Source organism: Oncorhynchus nerka, unplaced genomic scaffold (genome assembly GCF_034236695.1).
Source record: "Oncorhynchus nerka isolate Pitt River unplaced genomic scaffold, Oner_Uvic_2.0 unplaced_scaffold_1130, whole genome shotgun sequence".
NCBI classification, from domain to species: domain Eukaryota; kingdom Metazoa; phylum Chordata; class Actinopteri; order Salmoniformes; family Salmonidae; genus Oncorhynchus; species Oncorhynchus nerka.
Window position 1 is genome coordinate 48550 of NW_027040196.1, and position 16701 is coordinate 65250.

At 48.0% G+C, this 16701-nt stretch overlaps 1 pseudogene; it reads left to right on the top strand.

Annotated features, from left to right (window-relative positions):
• The window catches only part of LOC135570070 (ryanodine receptor 2-like), an 80677-nt pseudogene that overhangs the window by 18865 nt on the left and 45111 nt on the right, over positions 1-16701 (top strand).

Below are 16701 nucleotides of genomic sequence, written 5' to 3' on the forward strand. Positions count from 1 at the left end.
ATACACTATGTATGAGGATACACTATGATACACTATGATACACTATGATACAATATGATATAATATGATACACTATGTTTGAGGATACTCTATGATACACTATGATATAATATGATACACTATGTATGAGTATACTCTATGATACACTATGATACAATATGATAAACTATGATACACTATGATATAATATGTATGAGTATACTATATGATACACTATGATACAATATGATATACTATGATATACTATGATACACTATGATATACTATGATGCACTATGATACACTATGATACTCTATGATACACTATGATACTCTATGATACACTATGATACTCTATGATACAATATGATACTCTATGATACACTATGTATGAGTATACTCTATGATACTCTATGATACACTATGTATGAGTATACTCTATGATACTCTATGATACACTATGATACACTATGTATGAGTATACTCTATGATACTCTATGATACACTATGTATGAGTATACTCTATGATACTCTATGATACACTATGATACAATATGATATACTATGATACACTATGTATGAGGATACACTATGATACACTATGATACACTATGATACACTATGCATGAGTATACTCTATGATACAATATGATACACTATGTATGAGTATACACTATGATACACTATGATACACTATGATACACTATGTATGTGGATACACTATGATACAATATGATACACTATGTATGAGTATACACTATGATACACTATGATACTCTATGATACTCTATGATACAATATGATATACTATGATACACTATGTATGAGGATACACAATGATACACTATGATACACTATGTATGAGGATACACTATGATACACTATGATACACTATGTATGAGGATACACTATGATACACTATGTATGAGTATACTCTATGATACACTATGATACACTATGTATGAGTATACTCTATGATACACTATGATACAATATGATAAACTATGATACACTATGATATAGTATGTATGAGTATACACTATGATACACTATGATACACTATGATATACTATGATACACTATGATACTCTATGATACAATATGATACACTATGATACACTATGATACTCTATGATACACTATGATACATTATGATACACTATGTATGAGTATACTCTATGATACACTATGATACAATATGATATACTATGATATACTATGTATGAGGATACACTATGTCTGAGGATACACTATGATACAATATGATATACTATGATATACTATGTATGAGGATACACTATGATACAATATGATATACTATGACACACTATCATACACTATGATACTCTATGATACACTATGATACATTATGATACACTATGTATGAATATACTCTATGATACACTATGATACAATATGATATACTATGACACACTATCATACACTATGATACACTATGATACACTATGTGTGAGGATACACTATGATGCACTATGTATGAGGATACACTATGATACACTATGATACACTATGTATGAGTATACTCTATGATACACTATGATATAATATGTATGAGTATACTATATGATACACTATGATACAATATGATATACTATGATACACTATGATATACTATGATGCACTATGATACACTATGATACTCTATGATACACTATGATACTCTATGATACACTATGATACTCTATGATACAATATGATACTCTATGATAGACTATGTATGAGTATACTCTATGATACTCTATGATACACTATGTATGAGTATACTCTATGATACTCTATGATACACTATGATACACTATGTATGAGTATACTCTATGATACTCTATGATACACTATGTATGAGTATACTCTATGATACTCTATGATACACTATGATACAATATGATATACTATGATACACTATGTATGAGGATACACTATGATACACTATGATACACTATGATACACTATGTATGAGTATACTCTATGATACAATATGATACACTATGTATGAGTATACACTATGATACACTATGATACACTATGATACACTATGTATGTGGATACATTTACATTTATACACTATGATACAATATGATACAATATGATACACTATGTATGAGTATACACTATGATACACTATGATACTCTATGATACTCTATGATACAATATGATATACTATGATACACTATGTATGAGGATACACAATGATACACTATGATACACTATGTATGAGGATACACTATGATACACTATGATACACTATGATACACTATGTATGAGGATACACTATGATACACTATGTATGAGTATACTCTATGATACACTATGATACACTATGATACACTATGTATGAGTATACTCTATGATACACTATGATACAATATGATAAACTATGATACACTATGATATAGTATGTATGAGTATACTATATGATATACTATGATACACTATGATATACTATGATGCACTATGATACTCTGATACACTATGATACACTATGATACTCTATGATACACTATGATATACTATGATACACTATGATCAACTATGATACACTATGATACTATATGATACAATATGATACACTATGTATGAGGATACACTATGATACACTATGATACACTATGTATGAGTATACTCTATGATACACTATGATACACTATGTATGAGTATACTCTATGATACACTATGATACACTATGTATGTGGATACACTATGATACAATATGATACACTATGTATGAGTATACTCTATGATACACTATGATACACTATGATACACTATGTATGAGTATACTCTATGATACACTATGATACACTATGTATGTGGATACACTATGATACAATATGATATAATATGATACACTATGTATGAGGATACACTATGATACACTATGATACACTATGTATGAGTATACTCTATGATACACTATGATACACTATGATACACTATGTATGAGTATACTCTATGATACACTATGATACAATATGATAAACTATGATACACTATGATATAGTATGTATGAGTATACTATATGATATACTATGATACACTATGATATACTATGATGCACTATGATACTCTATGATACACTATGATACTCTATGATACACTATGATACTCTATGATACACTATGATATACTATGATACACTATGATCAACTATGATACACTATGTATGTGGATACACTATGATACACTATGATACAATATGATATACTATGCTATAATATGTATGAGGATACACTATGATACAATATGATATAATATGATACACTATGTATGAGGATACACTATGATACAATATGATATAATATGATACACTATGTATGAGGATACACTATCATACAATATGATATACTATGATACACTATGATACACTATGATACAATATGATACAATATGATACAATATGATATAATATGATACACTATGTATGAGGATACACTATGATACAATATGATATACTATGTATGAGGATACACTATGATACATTGTGATACACTATGTATGAGTATACTCTATGATACATTATGATACAATATGATAAACTATGATACACTATGATACACTATGATATAATATGTATGAGTATACTCTATGATACACTATGATACACTATGATACTCTATGATACACTATGATACACTATGATACTCTATGATACACTATGATATACTATGATACACTATGATACATTGTGATACACTATGTATGAGTATACTCTATGATACATTATGATACAATATGATAAACTATGATACACTATGATACACTATGATATAATATGTATGAGTATACTCTATGATACACTATGATACACTATGATACTCTATGATACACTATGATACACTATGATACTCTATGATACAATATGATATACTATGATACACTATGATACTCTATGATACACTATGATATACTATGATACACTATGATGCTCTGATACACTATGATACACTATGATACACTATGATACTCTATGATACACTATGATATACTATGATACTCTATGATACACTATGATACACTATGATACTCTATGATATACTATGATACACTATGATACTCTATGATACTCTATGATACACTATGATACTATATGATACTCTATGATACACTATGATACTCTATGATACACTATGATATACTATGTATGAGGATACACTATGATACACTATGATATGTATAACATGACTCTCTCTTCCTCCCTCCCTCCCTCTCTCTCTTCCTCCCTCCCTCCCTCTCTCTCTTCCTCCCTCCCTCCCTCTTATCCCCCCCTCTCTATCCCCTCTCCCTCCCTCCCTCCCTCTCTCTCTTCCTCCCTCCCTCCCTCTATCCCCCTCTCTCTCCCCCTCTCCCTCCCTCCCTCTCTCTCTTCCTCCCTCCCTCCCTCTATCCCCCTCTCTCTCCCCCTCTCCCTCCCTCCCCCTCTCTCTCTTCCCTCCCTCCCCTCTCTCTCCCTCTCTCTCTCGCCCCCTCTCTCTCTCTCTCTCTCCTCCTCCCTCTCTCTCGCCCCCTCTCTCGCTCCCCCTCTCTCTCCCTCCCTCTCTCTCCCTCTCTCTCTCCCTCTCCTCCCAACCCTCTCTCCCTCTCTCTCTCTCTCTCTCTCTCTCTCCCCCCTCTCTCTCTCGCCCTCGCTCCCCCACCCCTCCCTCTCTCTCTCCTCCCTCCCTCTCTCTCCCCCTCTCCCCCTCTCCCCTTCTCCCTCCCTCCCTCCCTCTCTCTCCCTCTCTCCCCCTCTCCCTCTCTCCCCTCCCTCTCTCTCCCTCTCTCCCCCTCTCCCTCTCTCCCCCTCTCCCTCCTTCTCCCTCCCTCCCCCACCCCTCCCCTCTCTCCCCAGGGGATGATAAACCTGGTGTTGGAGTGTATCGATCGTCTCCACGTGTACAGCAGCGCGGCTCATTTTGCTGAGGTGGCGGGGAGGGAGGCCGGGGAGGCCTGGAGATCCACGCTGAACTCCTTATATGAGCTCCTGGGTGAGGAGTGGAGCAGCTGAACACTGCAACCCTCAAGGGCTTTAGAAACGCACGCAGTCTCTCACAGCTCCTCCTGTACACTAACACCGCTTACACAGGGGGCCTGACCCCCCCCAGCATTAACACCGCTTACACAGGGGGCCTGAACCCCCCCCAGCATTAACACCGCTTACACAGGGGGCCTGACCCCCCCCCAGCATTAACACCGCTTACACAGGGGGCCTGACCCCCCCAGCATTAACACCGCTTACACAGGGGGCCTGACCCCCCCAGCATTAACACCGCTTACACAGGGGCCTGACCCCCCCAGCATTAACACCGCTTACACAGGGGCCTGACCCCCCCCAGCATTAACACCGCTTACACAGGGGCCTGACCCCCCCCCCCCCTGCACTAACACCGCTTACACAGGGGGCCTGACCCCCCAGCACTAACACCGCTTACACAGGGGCCTGACCCCCCAGCATTAACACCGCTTACACAGGGGGCCTGACCCCCCAGCACTAACACCGCTTACACAGGGGGCCTGACCCCCCCAGCATTAACACCGCTTACCCCTGGGGCCTGACCCCCAGCATTAACACCGCTTACACAGGGGGCCTGACCCCCCAGCACTAACACCGCTTACACAGGGGGCCTGACCCCCCCAGCACTAACACCAACACCGCTTACACAGGGGCCTGACCCCCCAGCACTAACACCGCTTACACAGGGGGCCTGACCCCCAGCACTAACACCGCTTACACAGGGGGCCTGACCCCCCAGCATTAACACCGCTTACACAGGGGCCTGACCCCCAGCATTAACACCGCTTACACAGGGGGCCTGACCCCCCCCAGCATTAACACCGCTTACACAGGGGGCCTGACCCCCCCAGCATTAACACCGCTTACACAGGGGCCTGACCCCCCAGCATTAACACCGCTTACACAGGGGGCCTGACCCCCCAGCACTAACACCGCTTACACAGGGGGCCTGACCCCCCAGCATTAACACTAACACCGCTTACACAGGGGCCTGACCCCCCAGCATTAACATGTATCGTCAGGTTACACAGGGGCCTGACCCCCCAGTCATTAACATGTATCGTCAGGTTACACAGGGGGCCTGACCCCCCAGGTTACAGCATTAACATGTATCGTCAGGTTACACAGGGGCCTGACCCCCCAGCATTAACATGTATCGTCAGGTTACACAGGGGCCTGACCCCCCAGCATTAACATGTATCGTCAGGTTACACAGGGGCCTGACCCCCCAGCATTAACATGTATCGTCAGGTTACACAGGGGGCCTGACCCCCAGCATTAACATGTATCGTCAGGTTACACAGGGGCCTGACCCCCCAGCATTAACATGTATCGTCAGGTTACACAGGGGCCTGACCCCCCAGCATTAACATGTATCGCCAGGTTACACAGGGGCCTGACCCCCCCAGCATTAACATGTATCGTCAGGTTACACAGGGGCCTGACCCCCACTCATTAACATGTATCGCCAGGTTACACAGGGGCCTGACCCCCCAGCATTAACATGTATCGTCAGGTTACTCAGGGGCCTGACCCCCCAGCATTAACATGTATCGCCAGGTTACACAGGGGGCCTGACCCCCAGCATTAACATGTATCGTCAGGTTACACAGGGGGCCTGACCCCCCACTCATTAACATGTATCGCCAGGTTACACAGGGGCCTGACCCCCAGCATTAACATGTATCGTCCAGGTTACACAGGGGCCTGACCCTCCCAGCATTAACATGTATCGTCAGGTTACACAGGGGGCCTGACCCCCCACTCATTAACATGTATCGCCAGGTTACACAGGGGCCTGACCCCCCAGCATTAACATGTATCGTCAGGTTACACAGGGGCCTGACCCCCCAGCATTAACATGTATCGCCAGGTTACACAGGGGGCCTGACCCCCCAGCATTAACATGTATCGTCAGGTTACACAGGGGCCTGACCCCCCAGCATTAACATGTATCGTCAGGTTACACAGGGGGCCTGACCCCCAGCATTAACATGTATCGCCAGGTTACACAGGGGGCCTGACCCCCCCAGCATTAACATGTATCGTCAGGTTACACAGGGGCCTGACCCCCAGCATTAACATGTATCGCCAGGTTACACAGGGGGCCTGACCCCCCCAGTCATTAACATGTATCGTCCAGGTTACACAGGGGCCTGACCCCCCAGTCATTAACATGTATCGCCAGGTTACACAGGGGCCTGACCCCCCCAGTCATTAACATGTATCGGTTACAGGTTATACAGGGGTTACCTGACCCCCCAGCATTAACATGTATCGTCAGGTTACACAGGGGCCTGACCCCCACTCATTAACATGTATCGCCAGGTTACACAGGGGGCCTGACCCCCCCCCCCACTCATTAACATGTATCGCCAGGTTTACACAGGGGCCTGACCCCCAGCATTAACATGTATCGCCAGGTTACACAGGGGCCTGACCCCCCAGCATTAACATGTATCGCCAGGTTACACAGGGGCCTGACCCCCAGCATTAACATGTATCGCCAGGTTACACAGGGGACCTGACCCCCCAGCATTAACATGTATCGCCAGGTTACACAGGGGGCCTGACCCCCCAGCATTAACATGTATCGTCAGGTTACACAGGGGGCCTGACCCCCAGGGGCAGCATTAACATGTATCGTCAGGTTACACAGGGGCCTGACCCCCCAGCATTAACATGTATCGTCAGGTTACACAGGGGCCTGACCCCCCAGCATTAACATGTATCGTCAGGTTACACAGGGGGCCTGACCCCCCCCAGCATTAACATGTATCGCCAGGTTACACAGGGGCCTGACCCCCCAGCATTAACATGTATCGCCAGGTTACACAGGGGGCCTGACCCCCCAGCATTAACATGTATCGTCAGGTTACACAGGGGCCTGACCCCCCCAGCATTAACATGTATCGTCAGGTTACACAGGGGCCTGACCCCCCAGCATTAACATGTATCGTCAGGTTACACAGGGGGCCTGACCCCCCACATTAACATGTATCGTCAGGTTACACAGGGGCCTGACCACCCCCAGCATTAACATGTATCGTCAGGTTACACAGGGGCCTGACCCCCCCCAGTCATTAACATGTATCGTCAGGTTACACAGGGGCCTGACCCCCCAGCATTAACATGTATCGCCAGGTTACACAGGGGGCCTGACCCCCCAGCATTAACATGTATCGCCAGGTTACACAGGGGCCTGACCCCCCCACATTAACATGTATCGTCAGGTTACACAGGGGCCTGACCCCCAGCATTAACATGTATCGTCAGGTTACACAGGGGGCCTGACCCCCCAGCATTAACATGTATCGTCAGGTTACACAGGGGCCTGACCCCCCAGCATTAACATGTATCGTCCAGGTTACACAGGGGCCTGACCCCCAGCATTAACATGTATCGCCAGGTTACACAGGGGGCCTGACCCCCCAGCATTAACATGTATCGCCAGGTTACACAGGGGCCTGACCCTCCCCCCACATTAACATGTATCGTCAGGTTACACAGGGGCCTGACCCCCAGCATTAACATGTATCGTCAGGTTACACAGGGGCCTGACCCCCCAGCATTAACATGTATCGCCAGGTTACACAGGGGGCCTGACCCCCCAGCATTAACATGTATCGCCAGGTTACACAGGGGCCTGAGCCCCCCCTGCATTAACATGTATCGTCAGGTTACACAGGGGCCTGACCCCCAGCATTAACATGTATCGTCAGGTTACACAGGGGCCTGACCCCCAGCATTAACATGTATCGCCAGGTTACACAGGGGGCCTGACCCCCAGCATTAACATGTATCGCCTGGTTACACAGGGGGCCTGACCCCCCCCAGTCATTAACATGTATCGCCTGGTTACACTGGAGAGGGAGAGGGATGGAGAGAGGAGAGACGAGGGAGAGGAGGGAGGAGAGGAGAGAGGAGGAGAGGAGAGAGGAGGGAGAGGAGGGAGGAGAGGAGAGAGGAGGAGAGGAGGAGAGTAGAGAAGAGGAGAGGAGGGAGGAGGAGTGGAGGGATGGAGAGACGAGGGAGAGGAGGGAGGAGAGGAGAGAGGAGGAGAGGAGGAGAGTAGAGAAGAGGAGAGGAGGGAGGAGGAGTGGAGGGATGGAGAGACGAGGGAGAGGAGGGAGGAGGAGGGAGAGAGGGAGGAGAGAGGAGGAGAGTAGGGAGAAGGGAGGAGAGGAGGAGAGGAGGAGGAGAGGAGGAGGAGGGATGGAGAGACGAGGGAGAGGAGGGAGGAGAGGAGAGAGGAGGAGAGGAGGAGAGTAGAGAAGAGGAGGGCTAACTGATGCAGTCAGTTATCAACAGCAGCACAGCATAAATCCTTAAATGACAGTCTGATTAACTGACTGGCTGATTAACTGACTGGCTGATTAACTGACTGGCTGATTAACTGACTGGCTGATTAACTGACTGGTTGATTAACTGACTGGCTGATTAACTGACTGGTTGATTAACTGACTGGCTGATTAACTGACTGGCTGATTTACTGACTGGCTGATTAACTGACTGGCTGATTAACTGACTGGCTGATTAACTGACTGGCTGATTAACTGACTGGCTGATTAACTGACTGGTTGATTAACTGACTGGTTGATAAACTGACTGGCTGATTAACTGACTGGCTGATTAACTGACTGGCTGATTAACTGACTGGCTGATTAACTGACTGGCTGATTAACTGACTGGCTGATTAACTGACTGGCTGATTAACTGACTGGCTGATTAACTGACTGGCTGATAAACTGACTGGCTGATTAACTGACTGGCTGATTAACTGACTGGCTGATTAACTGACTGGCTGATTAACTGACTGGCTGATTAACTGACTGGCTGATTAACTGACTGGCTGATTAACTGACTGGCTGATTAACTGACTGGCTGATTAACTGACTGGCTGATTAACTGACTGGCTGATTAACTGACTGGCTGATTAACTGACTGGCTGATTAACTGACTGGCTGATTAACTGACTGGCTGATTAACTGACTGGCTGATTAACTGACTGGCTGATTAACTGACTGGTTGATAAACTGACTGGCTGATTAACTGACTGGCTGATTAACTGACTGGCTGATTAACTGACTGGCTGATTAACTGACTGGTTGATTAACTGACTGGCTGATTAACTGACTGGCTGATTAACTGACTGGCTGATTAACTGACTGGTTGATTAACTGACTGGCTGATTAACTGACTGGCTGATTAACTGACTGGCTGATTAACTGACTGGCTGATAAACTGACTGGCTGATTAACTGACTGGCTGATTAACTGACTGGCTGATTAACTGACTGGCTGATTAACTGACTGGTTGATTAACTGACTGGCTGATTAACTGACTGGCTGATTAACTGACTGGCTGACTGACTGCTGCTTAAAGCGGCAGCTGGCCTTCTGCCATGTGCTGCCTCCTCGTTGCTCCCTCAGCCCTCAGCCCTAACTGATGCTAATGGTTCCATGCTGCCTCGTTGCTCCCTCAGCCCTAACTGATGCTAATGGTTCCATGCTGCCTCGTTGCTCCCTCAGCCCTAACTGATGCTAATGGTTCCATGCTGCCTCATTGCTCCCTCAGCCCTCAGCCCTAACTGATGCTAATGGTTCCATGCTGCCTCGTTGCTCCCTCAGCCCTAACTGATGCTAATGGTTCCATGCTGCCTCGTTGCTCCCTCAGCCCTAACTGATGCTAATGGTTCCATGCTGCCTCGTTGCTCCCTCAGCCCTAACTGATGCTAATGGTTCCATACTGCCTCGTTGCTCCCTCAGCCCTAACTGATGCTAATGGTTCCATGCTGCCTCGTTGCTCCCTCAGCCTTTACTGATGATAATGGTTCCATGCTGCCTCGTTGCTGCCTCGTTGCTCTCTCAGCCCTAACTGATGCTAATGGTTCCATGCTGCCTCGTTGCTCCCTCAGCCTTTACTGATGATAATGGTTCCATGCTGCCTCGTTGCTGCCTCGTTGCTCTCTCAGCCCTAACTGATGCTAATGGTTCCATGCTGCCTCGTTGCTCCCTCAGCCCTAACTGATGCTAATGGTTCCATGCTGACTCGTTGCTCCCTCAGCCCTAACTGATGCTAATGGTTCCATGCTGCCTCGTTGCTCCCTCAGCCTTAACTGATGATAATGGTTCCATGCTGCCTCGTTGCTGCCTCGTTGCTCTCTCAGCCCTAACTGATGCTAATGGTTCCATGCTGCCTCGTTGCTCCCTCAGCCCTAGCTGATGATAATGGTTCCATGCTGCCTCGTTGCTGCCTCGTTGCTCTCTCAGCCTTAACTGATGCTAATGGTTCCATGCTGCCTCGTTGCTCCCTCAGCCCTAACTGATGCTAATGGTTCCATGCTGCCTCGTCGCTCCCTCAGCCCTAACTGATGCTAATGGTTCCATGCTGCCTCGTTGCTCCCTCAGCCCTAACTGATGCTAATGGTTCCATGATGCCTCGTTGCTCCCTCAGCCCTCAGCCCTAACTGATGATAATGGTTCCATGCTGCCTCGTTGCTCCCTCAGCCCTCAGCCCTAACTGATGATAATGGTTCCATGATGCCTCGTTGCTCCCTCAGCCCTAACTGATGATAATGGTTCCATGATGCCTCGTTGCTCCCTCAGCCCTAACTGATGATAATGGTTCCATGCTGCCTCGTTGCTCCCTCAGCCCTAACTGATGATAATGGTTCCATGATGCCTCGTTGCTCCCTCAGCCCTAACTGATGATAATGGTTCCATGCTGCCTCGTTGCTCCCTCAGCCCTAACTGATGATAATGGTTCCATGATGCCTCGTTGCTCCCTCAGCCCTAACTGATGATAATGGTTCCATGCTGCCTCGTTGCTCCCTCAGCCCTCAGCCCTAACTGATGATAATGGTTCCATGCTGCCTCGTTGCTCCCTCAGCCCTCTAGAAGCTCCAGATGCTGCTCCTGAAGCTAGATGTGTCTCCGGCTGTCTTGTTGCTCCCTCAGCCCTAACTGATGCTAATGGTTCCATGCTGCCTCGTTGCTCCCTCAGCCCTCTAGAAGCTCCAGATGCTGCTCCTGAAGCTAGATGTGTCTCCGGCTGCCTCGTTGCTCCCTCAGCCCTCTAGAAGCTCCAGATGCTGCTCCTGAAGCTAGATGTGTCTCCGGCTGCCTCGTTGCTCCCTCAGCCCTCTAGAAGCTCCAGATGCTGCTCCTGAAGCTAGATGTGTCTCCGGCTGTCTTGTTGCTCCCTCAGCCCTAACTGATGCTAATGGTTCCATGCTGCCTCGTTGCTCCCTCAGCCCTCTAGAAGCTCCAGATGCTGCTCCTGAAGCTAGATGTGTCTCCGGCTGTCTTGTTGCTCCCTCAGCCCTCTAGAAGCTCCAGATGCTGCTCCTGAAGCTAGATGTGTCTCCGGCTGCCTCGTTGCTCCCTCAGCCCTCTAGAAGCTCCAGATGCTGCTCCTGAAGCTAGATGTGTCTCCGGCTGCCTCGTTGCTCCCTCAGCCCTAACTGATGATAATGGTTCCATGCTGCCTCGTTGCTCCCTCAGCCCTCTAGAAGCTCCAGATGCTGCTCCTGAAGCTAGATGTGTCTCCGGCTGCCTCGTTGCTCCCTCAGCCCTCTAGAAGCTCCAGATGCTGCTCCTGAAGCTAGATGTGTCTCCGGCTGTCTTGTTACTCTCACACTGTAATGTATTCTAATGACTGTACTGGAGCCAATGAAGGGAATATACTGCTTGTCAAAATGCACCTGTTCTGATTTTAAAGTATGTTCCCTCATGTAACGTTTCTCCTTCTCTTGATCTCTCTGTCCACCTTTCTGGACTTCTCACTTCACTCTCTGTATCCCTCTCCCCTGATCTCTCTCTTCACTCTCTGTATCTCTCTCCATCCCTTTCTCCCCTGATCTCTCACTTCACTCTCTGTATCACTCTCCATCCCTTTCTCCCCTGATCTCTCTCTTCACTCTCCATCCCTTTCTCCCCTGATCTCTCTCTTCACTCTCTGTATCCCTCTCCATCCCTTTCTCCCCTGATCTCTCTCACAATGTCACTGTATCCCTCTCTCAATCTTTCACTCTCTCTTCCTCTCCTCTCCTCTCCTCCCTCTTGTCCTCTAGCTGCCTTGATAAGGGGCAACAGGAAGAATTGTGCCCAGTTCTCCGGCTCGTTGGATTGGTTGATCAGCCGGTTGGAGAGACTGGAGGCCTCGTCTGGTATGTGATCTATAATCAATATATCATTTTGACCCTCCTGTATGGCATTATCACATATCACTGTTGCAGCAGCATAAACAATCTGCAGTAGTATCACTGTTACAGTATAGCAAAAGAGAATAGGGAGAGGGGGAGAGAGAGAGAGACAGAGAATGAGGAGGGAGAGAGAGACAGAGAATGAGGAGCGCGATAGAGAGAATGAGGAGGGAGAGAGAGAGAATGAGGAGAGAGAGAGATACAGAGAATGAGGAGGGAGAGAGGGAGAATGAGGAGAGAGAGAGAATGAGGAGAGAGACAGAGAATGAGGGAGAGAGACAGAGAATGAGGGAGAGAGACAGAGAATGAGGGAGAGAGACAGAGAATGAGGGAGAGAGACAGAGAATGAGGGAGAGAGACAGAGAATGAGGAGAGAGACAGAGAATGAGGGAGAGAGACAGAGAATGAGGGAGAGAGACAGAGAATGAGGAGAGAGACAGAGAATGAGGGAGAGAGACAGAGAATGAGGGAGAGAGACAGAGAATGAGGAGGGAGAGAGGGAGAATGAGGAGTGAGAGAGAGAGAATGAGGAGAGAGACAGAGAATGAGGGAGAGAGACAGAGAATGAGGGAGAGAGACAGAGAATGAGGGAGAGAGACAGAGAATGAGGGAGAGAGACAGAGAATGAGGGAGAGAGACAGAGAATGAGGAGAGAGACAGAGAATGAGGAGAGAGACAGAGAATGAGGAGAGAGACAGAGAATGAGGGAGAGAGACAGAGAATGAGGGAGAGAGACAGAGAATGAGGGAGAGAGACAGAGAATGAGGAGAGAGACAGAGAATGAGGAGAGAGACAGAGAATGAGGAGAGAGAGAGACAGAGAATGAGGAGAGAGACAGAGAATGAGGAGAGAGACAGAGAATGAGGGAGAGAGACAGAGAATGAGGGAGAGAGACAGAGAATGAGGAGAGAGACAGAGAATGAGGAGAGAGACAGAGAATGAGGAGAGAGAGACAGAGAATGAGGAGAGAGACAGAGAATGAGGAGAGAGACAGAGAATGAGGGAGAGAGACAGAGAATGAGGGAGAGAGACAGAGAATGAGGGAGAGAGACAGAGAATGAGGGAGAGAGACAGAGAATGAGGGAGAGAGACAGAGAATGAGGAGAGAGACAGAGAATGAGGAGAGAGAGAGACAGAGAATGAGGAGAGAGACAGAGAATGAGGAGAGAGACAGAGAATGAGGAGAGAGAGAAAGAGAGAATGAGGAGAGAGAAACAGAGAATGAGGAGAGAGACAGAGAATGAGGAGAGAGACAGAGAATGAGGAGAGAGACAGAGAAAGAGGAGAGAGAGAGACAGAGAATGAGGGAGAGAGACAGAGAATGAGGAGAGAGAGAGACAGAGAATGAGGGAGAGATACAGAGAATGAGGAGGGAGAGAGAAACAGAGAATGAGGAGAGAGACAGAGAATGAGGAGAGAGACAGAGAATGAGGAGAGAGACGGAGAATGAGGGAGAGAGACAGAGAATGAGGAGAGAGACAGAGAATGAGGAGAGAGACAGAGAATGAGGAGAGAGACACAGAGAATGAGGAGAGAGACAGAGAATGAGGGAGAGTGAGGGAGAAAATAAGAGGGAGAGAGAGAATGATAGAGAGGGAGAGAGAAAAGGAGAGAGCGAGAGAATGAGAGGGAGAGAGAGAGAATGAGAGAAAATGCGAGAGAGAAATAGAGGGAGAGAGACAGAGGAGGGTAGGAGAGAGGAGGAGGAGGGAGACAGAATGAGGAGGGAGAGAGAGAGAAATGGAGAGAGAGAGGATGAGAGGGGAAGAGAGAGAGAATAAGAGGGAGAGAGACGGAGGAGGAGGGAGACAGAATGAGGAGGGAGAGAGAGAGAAATGGAGAGAGAGAGGATGAGAGGGGAAGAGAGAGAGAATGAGAGGGAGAGAGACGGAGGAGGAGGGAGAGAGACGGAGGAGGAGGGAGAGAGATGGAGGAGGAGGGAGGGAGACAGAGGAGGAGGGAGATAGAGATAGAGGAGGGAGATAGAGAGACAGGAGGGAGAGAGAGAGAGAGAATGAGAGGGAGAGAGGGAATGAGAGGGAGAGAGAGACAGAGGACGAGGAGGAGGGAGAGAGACAGAGGAGGAGGAGGAAGAGGTGAAGGGAGAGAGGAGGAGGAGGGAGACAGAATGAGGAGGGAAATAGAGAGAGAGGACGAGTAGGGAGAGAGGGAGATATAGAACGAAACAGATTTTTTTCCCCATTTCTACTTCCTGCCGCAAAGTGTTGGCTGCAGTGTGGATTCTCCTCTCCCTCTCCTCTCCTCTCCTCCCTCTCCTCTCCTCCTCTCTCTCTCTCTGAGCGTCTCCTCTCCTCTCCTCTCCTCTCTCCTCCTCTCCTCTCCCTCCTCTCCTCTCCTCTCCTCTCCTCTCCTCTCCTCTCCCCTCCTCTTCTCTCCTCTCTGAGCGTGTACGTAGGTGTGGATTCTCCTCTCCTCTCCTCTCCTCCTCCTCCTCCTCTCCTCCTCTCCTCCTCCCTCTCCTCTCCTCTCTCCTCCTGAGCCCTCCTCTCCTCTCCTCTTCTCCTCTCCTCTCCCTCCTCTCCTCTCCTCTCCTCTCCCCTCCTCTCCTCTCCTCTCCTCTCCCCTGAGCGTGTACGTAGGTGTGGATTCTCCTCTCCTCTCCTCTCCTCTCCCCTCTCCCTCTGAGCGTGTACGTAGGTGTGGATTCTCCTCCCTCCCTCTCCTCTCCTCTCCTCCCTCTCCTCTCCTCCTCTCCCCTCTCCTCTCCTCTCCTCTCCTCTCCCTCCCCCTCCTCTCCTCTGAGCGTGTACGTAGGTGTGGATTCTCCTCTCCTCCTCTCCTCTCCTCTCCTCTCCTCTCCTCCCTCTCCTCTCCTCTCCTCTCCCCTCCTCTCTCTCCTCTCCTCTGAGCGTGTACGTAGGTGTGGATTATCCTCTCCTCTCCTCTCCTCTCCCTCCTCTCCTCTCCTCTCCTCTCCCTCTCTCCCCCTCCTCTCCTCTCCTCTGAGCGTGTACGTAGGTGTGGATTCTCCTCTCCTCTCCTCTCCTCTCCTCTCCTCTCCTCTCCTCTCCCTCCCTCCCCCTCTCCTCTCCTCTCCTCTCCTCTGAGCGTGTACGTAGGTGTGGATTCTCCTCTCCTCTCCCCTCCTCTCCTCTCCTCCTCTCCTCCCCTCCTCTCCTCTCCTCTGAGCGTGTACGTAGGTGTGGATTCTCCTCTCCCTCTCCTCTCCTCTCCTCGCCTCTCCCCTCCCCTCCTCTCCTCTCCTCTCCTCTCCTCTGAGCGTGTACGTAGGTGTGGATTCTCCTCTCCTCCTCTCTCCTCTCCTCTCCTCTCCTCTCCTCTCCTCTCCTCTCCTCTGAGCGTGTACGTAGGTGTGGATTCTCCTCTCCTCCTCTCTCTCCTCTCCTCTCCTCTCCTTTCCCTCCTCTCTCTCCCTCTCCTCTCCTCTCCTCTCCTCTCCCCTCTCCCCTCCCCTCCCCTCCTCTCTCTCTCCTCTCCTCCCCTCCTCTTCTCTCCTATCCTCTCCCTCCCTCCCCTCCTCTCTCT